The 9755-nt window shown below is 44.2% G+C and overlaps 1 protein-coding gene across 1 annotated transcript in view; it reads right to left on the reverse strand.

Annotated features, from left to right (window-relative positions):
• The window catches only part of FHL2 (four and a half LIM domains 2), a 28806-nt gene extending 19833 nt beyond the window's left edge, over nucleotides 1-8973 (reverse strand). The window contains exon 1 of the mRNA XM_009911424.2: nucleotides 8709-8973. The gene's annotated coding sequence lies outside the window, so the exon portion shown is untranslated. The remainder of the gene's footprint in view (nucleotides 1-8708) is intronic.
• Nucleotides 8974-9755: the final 782 nt, after the last annotated feature.

The following is a 9755-nucleotide window of genomic DNA, read 5'->3' on the forward strand; positions in this document are numbered from 1 at the left end:
CACCCAAAATATAAATCTTCTGCTATGTTAAGGGTCACTAAAACACGTAAAAAGTCAGTGGTCTGCTTTCTCTGTCTGTGTAGGTATAGCTTATACTTTTCTTCATGGGTCCTATGACAGAGCAAAGGAAACCGGGGTGCTTGGAGGTCTAGCTGGCCATAGGCCAGGCTTTGCTTGGGTCCCTGACCTTCCAGAAGTGCCTCCTGGCCATAGGGAGCCAAGCCAGCTGATGCAGAGCAGCCATGTCTCACTCCACGGGCCACAGAAGGATATTTGCTTCCTTGTGCTAGAGATGTCCAATGCAAAAGCTAACCAGGTGCTGACAGGCAAGTGATGCAGAGCTCATCCTGCAGGAACTACAGCTAACCCCTCTGCTCTTTCCACAGGCCCTCTGTCCCTGCCTCAGGCCCTGGGTCACCACTGCCTGAAGGTGCATCTCTTGATTAAAGATAAGACAAGTAATACTTTTGGCAGATTATTGAAACACTGAACTTATCACCATGACTGCTGCTCCTACCATCATAATTTCTGTAGGGAGCAAGTTGTTGGATATCTCTGTATCCCATGGTCTGGGATTTATGCTAAGCTTGTATATGACAAGGATGCTTACACAGATGTGGTTGCATTTTATTTGTTTTTAAGTTGAGAAGCACGTGGAAGACTTTTGCTGATGCTCCTGTAGTAAACCCATCAAAAGAATTTGGCACTCTGTCTCCAAGAAATCAAGGCCTTATAGCATAATACGTTGTTGCTCTCTCAGAACTGCCCTGCTAACAAGCCCAGAGTGCTTTACCAGCACCCATAGTAAAGCTAAAACAGTAGAAGTATTGAATTACAGGGATGTTCTCGGCTGCTTCTGAGGGTTTTAAGCTCATACTAGATACTCATAGATCCCCTGGAAGCTCCTCAGCACAACTGTGGTAATTTGGTTTGATATTTGAACATAATAGTAGTAATATAAAACAATAAAAATCAAACTCAAGTAAAGCAACCTCCTCCTGAACATCCCACTCAGGCCTTTATATATAAATGGTAAATATTACAGGCTATTAAAAAAAAGTTTATTTTTTAAATGGACTTCCAAAAGCTACCTTAAAACGTTTTTCATCATCACAGTTAGGTTTTTCCAACAACTCATCCTCCTTGTACATGGCTGACTTATTTTGCCTATGGTATAACATTCCAATGTCTCTTTTAAAATACTCTAGAGCAATTTTCTGGGCAGACAGACTGCATTAACATGTGCAGATAACCAAAGCATACCTGCTTCCTGTCTGGATTGCACAGTCAGCCTATCATGAATTGTGAAGGGGATAGTCTGCTATTTAAGATTGCTTTCCTTAACATAAAATTAAAACAAGAAAAAAGAAAGAAACCAGAAAATATTTTTCATGTGGTAAGGGCCTCATGCACCTGGCTAAGGCAGCCCTAGTTATAGTAGTGGAGAGGGAACACTCCAGTTTCTGTGGTTTCTGAGTGGCTTGTTGAGTTTGGCAGTCAATAAGGATCTGCTCCAGTTTAGAGTCACTCCAGCAGTGGTGGAGCAAGCACCAGTGATAGTAACTACCGAAGCTGCAGAAAAACTGAGCGCTGACAGCGTACCCCACACAATCTACACTGTGATTATCTGAGTATTGAAAGGACTGAAAGATGATCAGTGCTGGGCCCCATGCTCTTTAACATCTTTATTGATGATCTGGACGAGGGCATCGAGTCCATCATCAGTAAATTTGCTGACGACACCAAGCTGGGGGCAGGAGTTGATCTGCTGGAGGGTAGAGAGGCTCTGCAGAGGGACCTCGACAGGCTGGACAGATGGGCAGAGTCCAAGGGCATGAGATTGAACACATCCAAGTGCCGGGTTCTGCACATTGGCCACAACAACCCCATGCAGAGCTACAGGCTGGGGTCAGAGTGGCTGGAGAGCAGCCAGGCAGAGAGGGACCTGGGGGTGCTGGTTGACGATAGGCTGAACATGAGCCTGCAGTGTGCCCAGGCAGCCAGGAGGGCCAATGGCATCCTGGCCTGCATCAGGAACAGTGTGGCCAGCAGGAGCAGGGAGGTCATTCTGCCCCTGTACACTGCACTGGTTAGGCCGCACCTCGAGTCCTGTGTCCAGTTCTGGGCCCCTCAGTTTAGGAAGGAGGTTGACTTGCTGGAGCGTGTCCAGAGAAGAGCAACAAAGTTGGTGAGGGGTTTGGAGCACAAGCCCTACGAGGAGAGTCTGAGGGAGCTGGGGTTGCTTAGCCTGGAGAAGAGGAGACTCAGAGGTGACCTTATTGCTGTCTACAACTATCTGAAGGGAGGTTGTAGCCAGGCAGAGGTTGGTCTCTTCTCCCAGGCAGCCAGTACCAGAACAAGAGGACACAGTCTCAGGCTGTACCAGGGGAGGTTCAGGTTGGATGTTAGGAAGAAGTTCTATACAGAGAGAGTGATTGCCCATTGGAATGGGCTGCCTGGGGAGGTGGTGGAGTCGCCATCATTGGTGGTTTTCAGGAGAAGACTTGATGGGGTGCTTGGTGCCATGGGTTAGTTGTTTGGGTGGTTTTGGATTGGTTGTTGGGTTGGATGCGATGATCTTGAAGGTCTCTTCCAACCTGGTTTATTCTATGTATTCTATGCATTCTATGTACTCTATTTATGGTCTTACCAACATTCCCACATGCATTTTAATTACAAATCTGATAGCCTTCTACAATGTTGTAACAGAATAGGTAGATGCAGGGAGACCAGTGGTGTAGTCTGCCTTGACCTTAGTAAGGCTTTTGACGCTATCTCCCGTAACATCCTTGTGAGCAAGCTCAGGAAGTGTGGGATAGAAGAACAGACAGTGAGATGGTTTAGGAACTGGTTGCAAAATAGAGTCCAAAGAGGTCAATGGTGCCAAGTCCAGCTGGAGAGCTGTAGCTAGTGAAATCCCGCAGGCATCAGTACTGAGTCCAGTCTTGTTCAACATCTTCATCAATGACATTAATGAGGGGACAGAAAGTCTGCTCTGCATGTTTGCTGATGATACCAAACTGGGAGGCTTGGCTGATACACCTGAAGGCTACGTGGCCATTCAGTGAGCCCTGGACAGACCGAGAGCTGGGCAGAGAGGACCCTAATGAGGTTCAACATGGATAAGTGCAGAGTCCTGCATCTGGGAAGGAATAATAAACTGTACCAGCGCAGGTTAGGAGGTGATCTGCTAGAGAGCAGCCCCATGGAGAAGGACTATGGGTCAGCAATGTGCCCTTGCGGCCAAGGCCTATGGGATCCTGGGGTGCATTAAGAGGAGTGTGTCAGCAGATTGAGCGAGGTTCTCCTCCCCCTTTACTCTGCCCTGGTTGAGACCACACATGGAATATTTCATCCAGTCTTGGGGTCCCCAGCTCGGGAAGGACAGGGATCTGCTTAAGGGAGTCCAACGGAGAGCTACAAGGATGATTAAGGGACTGGAGCACATGCCCTATGAGGAGAGGCTGAGAGCCCTGGGGCTCTTCAGTCTGGAGAAGACTGAGAGGGGATTTAATAAATGTTTACAAATGTCTGAGAGCTGGGTGTCAAGAAGGAAGGGACAGGCTCTGCTCAGTTACACCCTGTGATAGGACAAGGGGCAATGGATATAGACTACAGCACAGGAGGTTCCACCTCAACATGAGGAGGAACTTCTCTACTGTAAGGGTCACAGAGCACTGGAAGGGGCTGCCCAGGGAGACTGTGGAGTTTCCTTCTCTGGAGACTTTCAAGACCCATCTGGATGCATTCCTGTGACACCTGTGCTATATTCTGTGGTCCTGCTCTGGCAGCGGGGTGGGACTTGAAGTCATCTCCAGAGGTCTATTCCAACCCTTGACAGCCTGTGATCCTGTGAGAAGGAGCCTACTGAACTAGCACAGAACATGACTGAAGAGTCACAGTATCAGAGTAATTTGCCATAGCAAGGAAGAGAACAGTTCAAGCAGAAAGGCTTGCTCTTATTTTTCTAAGTATTTTGAAACTGCTGTCTTCCTTCTCTTGAGTAAGCAAAAGCTTACTCAAAGAGAAAGACACTCAAAGAGAAAGACCAAATACTTGATATTACTTAAGCATAGTAATCCATATTTCTAATAAGAGCATTTAAGCAGATAACAGAAAATTATAGGGATGAAAAATAGCACAATATAAATAAAAGCAATTGTTATCTCTGGCCCTTCCCTACAGAAATAATGCATAAGCTAAATGACTGCAGACATGAAACTCCAGTGGAGGTTTGTTTTTCTAGAAAATGATTGCTTTCTCTTGTTAACAAGAACACTGCTAATCCCAGAGAAACTGGGCCCCAAGATAAAAATAACCAGAAAATGCCATGTGCTACCATGCAGTGGCATTTCTGAATTCTCCCATATTTTTTTTAATTTGGCATAACACAAATGGGGCACAAAATGAGAACAAGGTCCCAAAAATTCAGTGTTTCCTTCTTTCTGGAAAGAAAAGAAGCAAACTCAAGAAGGCCCTATGTAGGAAGAACGCTTTGTGACTTGTCCCAGCCTCTAGCAGAACAGCTTTGGGTCTCTCTGTCTATTTCTGTTTATGGAGGCAAGACCACAAAGCCCCTCTCTGTCTAGGATAATAGGCATGCATAGTGCTTTGGAGGATCAGCTAATGTATGTCTTTGAGTTACCATATAAATCTAGCAGTGAATACCTGGTGGCTGGGTGGCACCCATACTTCTCTGCTCAGCTGCTCTGCCACTGGCCTTCCAAAATGTGGCAAAGGTGACTACATAAACCTCAGAGGTACCCATTCAGCTGGGCACATCATAGCAAAATTGATTGATTACACCTGGGTGAAACCAGTTTGGTCCAATTTGTCTGCTAGGGCTTGATGCTGGAGACTGGACACAGTGCAAAGACAGTAACACATCACAGAGAGCAGTGTTATTAGTGCTGAGTCAAAGTACCTGTAGGACACAAGAGATGTGGGAGCAAGTACAGAAGAAAGAGACATGAGAGAAGACTTGATGGGGTGCTTGGTGCCGTGGGTTAGATGTTTGGGTGGTGTTGGATTGGTTGATGGGTTGGACGCGATGATCTTGAAGGTCTCTTCCAACCTGGTTTATTCTATGTATTCTATGTATTCTTCAGTCTGCTTCTAACTGCCTCCCTGCCTCAATATATTTTCTGAGGTAATTCTTCCCCAGTAAATGAGTACAGGCAATATTTTTGTAGGCAAGGTCCTTTCTAACTGAGGAAGGAAGTTGTTGGGTATATCATGGAGAGATACATGGTGTAGTGTGGAGGGAGAAAATTCATCAGAGGTGGGATCTTGGTCTCTGAAGATTTTTTCTGAATCTCAAGAGCACTTCAGAGCAATGACAAAACAGAACTAGTTAAATACTTACAGATATCATATAGTTTTAGGAAACTCACTACTTTTGCTATGCAAGATGATGTTTTGAGTCCTTGTGTTTGTGCTTGCCAAGGGTCTAGAACTACCTCTCACCCCCAAAAGTACATTCGGCCTTGTTCTGCTGTGGTTGATGATTTCACACATTTAAATTTGAAATTTGAAAATTTGCTGTGAAAGGAGGAGATGAATATTCTTAATGTCAGGGTTATGCTTTTACAGCATGCTACAGTATGTACAGTGGCCATTTAACATCCTAGTTAATATTGTCCAATATAATACAGAAGGATATGTGAAAAGGGACAAAATTAGGAGTGTAAATTTTTCACCTGGCATGAGTATTTTGATGTTCAGCTATAAAAGAAGCTTGGAGTGGTTTTTAATCAAACACTTTCTCTATATATAGCTAATTAGTATTGTTGAAATGTTAATGCTTCGGTGGCTGTCAATGTATCCAAGATTTATTTCCATGAAACCTGTCATTACCCTGCTATTTCACACACTCACCTGGGGTGAATCTGCATCACAGATAACTATGCATATGTAAATGAAACATTAAAATTACACCATTAGAATTAATCAGTCTAAAAATGCAAATGATGAGACCCCCAATCTCTGAAGCAGTATCCAGGTGAGGGAAGGTGACTGCCTATAATGCTACGCCATCCAGAAAATGAAGAGGCTCAAGATTAGTTAATCCATCAGAGAAACATGAGTGGGCCTCAAACCTGCATATAGCTAGTCTGTGGGGATGTTGAAAGAGTGGCAGCATGCCAGCAGCAGACATTCAGTTTTGGGGCTGATTTCCATGGAGAAGAAACCATTTTTTTCTGGTCAATGGTGTTAACATTTATCTCATCCTCCCTTAATTCTGAATGTCCTGACTTCTGTGAGTTGAGTGACACAAGGAGGTAAGGACAACAGCATGTAAGACTTGGCTCCCAGGCTCAGGGCTCACTTGCCTGGAGAGCTGAGCCAGGAGTCACTCATACGAATATAGGTCTTTACAGCTCTCCTCACCCTTTTATTTTGGGATGAAAGCTTGAACTTGCAGTGCAGTGCAGCAAAAACTGTTGCCTGCCCTTACAATTGCAGGATTTGTAGTTTGTTACTAACTTTATTATTTTTTTGGTACCTACTGTGTAAAGCATGACAGTATCCTGGATGACTGTGATTCAAGGAGTTGTCTCATTTATTTCTAATGCAAAGTGTGCCAGCTGGGAGCACTGACATCTGTGTGGACAGGAAAGATGTGATTTCAGGGAAAGGGCTTTGCTGGGCTTCCTTAAGAAAGCATGTAATTGTAGGTAGGAAACAGAGCCTTATCTGCAGCCAAGTACTTTAGTTGGGAATCACCATTGCATGTTCTTCATGCCAGGAGCTTTGCATATACATACAGTATCTGACACAGTATAGCTGCTACCGTGCAATAGCAGTGGTCTCACAAAAATTGGTAATGTTTTGCTGTGAAACCAAACAACCTTCAAGTGACTGCCTCATGCTGGCACGCATAGCACTGCTAATTCCAACGGGAACACATACGTCAGAGTTCTGAGAATCAAGGATAAATATATTCTACCCCAGCCCTTCTGCCATTTTGGAATCCTCTCAAAAGATCTGAAGAACAGGTCCACCCCCAACTTCAGGCCTGCTAGTCAGATCAGAATATCAGGTAGGAATCTCAGGTAACTTTCACAAATATGATTTTTCAGCAGTAGCGTTTTGTGTCCTTCCGGCTGCCCTGCGCACCTCAACCATGTGCTCACTTGGAAGCCAAAAATCGCAACCTATGTTATTACTAGGGTGAAAGCTAGTTTTGCTGGTACTCTGGTCAGATTTTGGACACACTAGTGCCACCATAGCAATGTTTTTAATGAAAATAGTACCTCATGGCCTTTTTCCCTTTATTCCTCCAAATTTGGTTAAAAATATAGGCAGGCTCTATTGACAGAGCAGCCTTTTGAGCACATCCTTTCCCAGTTTTCTGTATTGGAGCAGAAAACACATGGAAAATGTTTTAATAATACTAAATATATAAAAACACACACACACATAAACCCAACAAAACCCACAAAAAACCAACCAAACAAAGAGCACAACTATTTTTCTGCCATCCAAATGCCTGAAGCACTCATTTTCAAAGTTTGCCATCTGGCTACTAAAAGGCACAGCAGATTTTAGCCAAAAGCTGAGGAGTCCATAAATTTATGAACTGATGGAAAGAGGGTTCATAGTAGAAACTGAAACGACAACTTTAGTCGTAGCATTCCTTCACATGCAGGTGCATGTATCTAACAACACACAGCCTTCTGTTGGTCCTTTGTAGGACAATTCCTATTCAAGACAGCATACAAGTATGGATAGCCAACGATAAATGTTACAGATAGCGGTAGTATCAGCATCAGTCAACAGTCTTATGAGACCTTTAGATAGGAGTCAGGGGAGTAACAATAACAGACTGTCTGACTGCTGCTGGTATATAGATTTTGTAAGATTTACTTTCTTGGCTGTTTGTACATCTCTGCACAGCAAAGCTGGAATATGCAGGTATCTGATGAACGAAATGAAAGCTGTATCTCCTTAGGGAAGCAGAAAGTTTAGAACAGTCATCAATGCAGACAATGAAGGTTAGTATTTCCTTTATTATGTGCACAGAGAAATTCATGTTAGACAGCATACATTAAGGACCTGGGTTATTGTGGCTGCACACACTAGCATGCAGAGAGAAGCACAAAAAGAAGGAATTCAGAGCAATTAATTGGGATTTGCACTCTAATTTATTCCTTCCTTGTAAAAAGAAGAAATATGGTGCCGATGGCTCCCCATTTTTCCTGCATGCAATCTGCTCACAGTGCTTGTCTGTGAAGAGGAAAGGCTACCTTTGTTTCATGTGCATCTGCTCTTGCTCCAGCACAAAAATGCTCCTTTGTTGAGCTTGGCAGCAGGAGTGTGCACAGAGGTGTATGGAATCTAAGACCTCAGCTTCTACTTTTTATCATGTCCCCAGTGGATTACACACACAGCACAATACAGTCATTAAAAATAGTAACACATCAAATGACCCAGTGCCGCCTCAGCTCGCTGGTGTGTCACTTTATGGACAGACATGCAGCAGTAATTGCTCTGATAAGAAATTTGTCAATTTTTACCTCTTCACACTGTTCACACTCTATACAGGAGAAAGGGGGACCAGCAAGCTCTCTCACATCCTTAGCCAACAACCACTGAGTATTAAACGACCCTCTCCTTTCTGCACCCTTTGTTTAAAGCTACACCTTTAAAAAGATATAGTGCATGGGTAGTGGGGAGGGAAGAGGAAAAAAGGGATATTTACTTACAGAGCAGTGGCAAGCAGTTACTGTCACCTCCTGGACCAGGGAAGAGGGTCACATCCATTAACAAATGTGTAAAGAGCACACTGGCCTGCTTGCAGAGGAGAGCTGTACAGCTAGCCAGGGCTTTCTACTGCCTGTGAAAAGCAGCTCTCCGGATTTCAGCTCTGCAGTCAGTGTTGTGTGGAAAGAGGCTGCTGCCTTTCCCAGCCTAGTGAAACCCCTCTCTATCATTTTACCATATAAGGAGACAAAAGGATTTGAGACACTCACTCTTTTAGGCACTCTGCAGCTGGCATTCGACACTTTCTCTATTCCAAGGGTGTCGATACTTCCCCCTCCTTCCCCCATCTTGTCTTTCTTGGCCCCCTTCCTAAAAAAAGGCTCCCACTCTCCTCCTCCAGCCTTTGTTTCTCTACCCCCCTGATGCTTATTAATAATGTATCTTTGCTCAATCCAAGGGATTGAGCATTACAGAAGGAAAGGTTTTACAGCAACTCAAACCCAAACATTGGTAGGCTCTTCACCTGGCTGAGAGAATAAAGTATTTGATGAAAATTGGTATGAGGCTTTATTTGCTTTGGCTGTTTTGCCTGCTGTGGCTTACTGCCCTGGCTAGAGAAGAGTGAAACAATCACCTGTCTCTCTTCTCCTTTGTGGAGAAGTGCACATTTTTCTGAGGAGCAAGTATACAGGTGTTTTTTTGCAAGCATTCAGAGCCCATTTTTGTTTCTCTCCACCACAGTTCCCCCATAGTAAGGACGAAAAATAAGAAAACCAGGGAAATTAATGAAACAAACAGACAAAAACCCCTTGTGTAAGAGAAAGCCAAAGGAACAGATTGTTCCAGCATGTGCTCAGGACCCAGTGAAGAGCCCTGCCAGTGGGCATGTTAGAGGGGGAACCATTAATCCTCCTGTAACCAGAAACTAATTTTTCTGCCACAAAATCCAATTTCATGTATCTGTCAGAATGGCAGAAACACATTCCATTAATCCAAACAGGGAGGGTCCTGAGAAACCTCCCAGAGGGATGAATTTGAATCAGAAGCAC

Source organism: Dryobates pubescens, chromosome 7, assembly GCF_014839835.1.
Source record: "Dryobates pubescens isolate bDryPub1 chromosome 7, bDryPub1.pri, whole genome shotgun sequence".
Lineage (NCBI taxonomy): Eukaryota > Metazoa > Chordata > Aves > Piciformes > Picidae > Dryobates > Dryobates pubescens.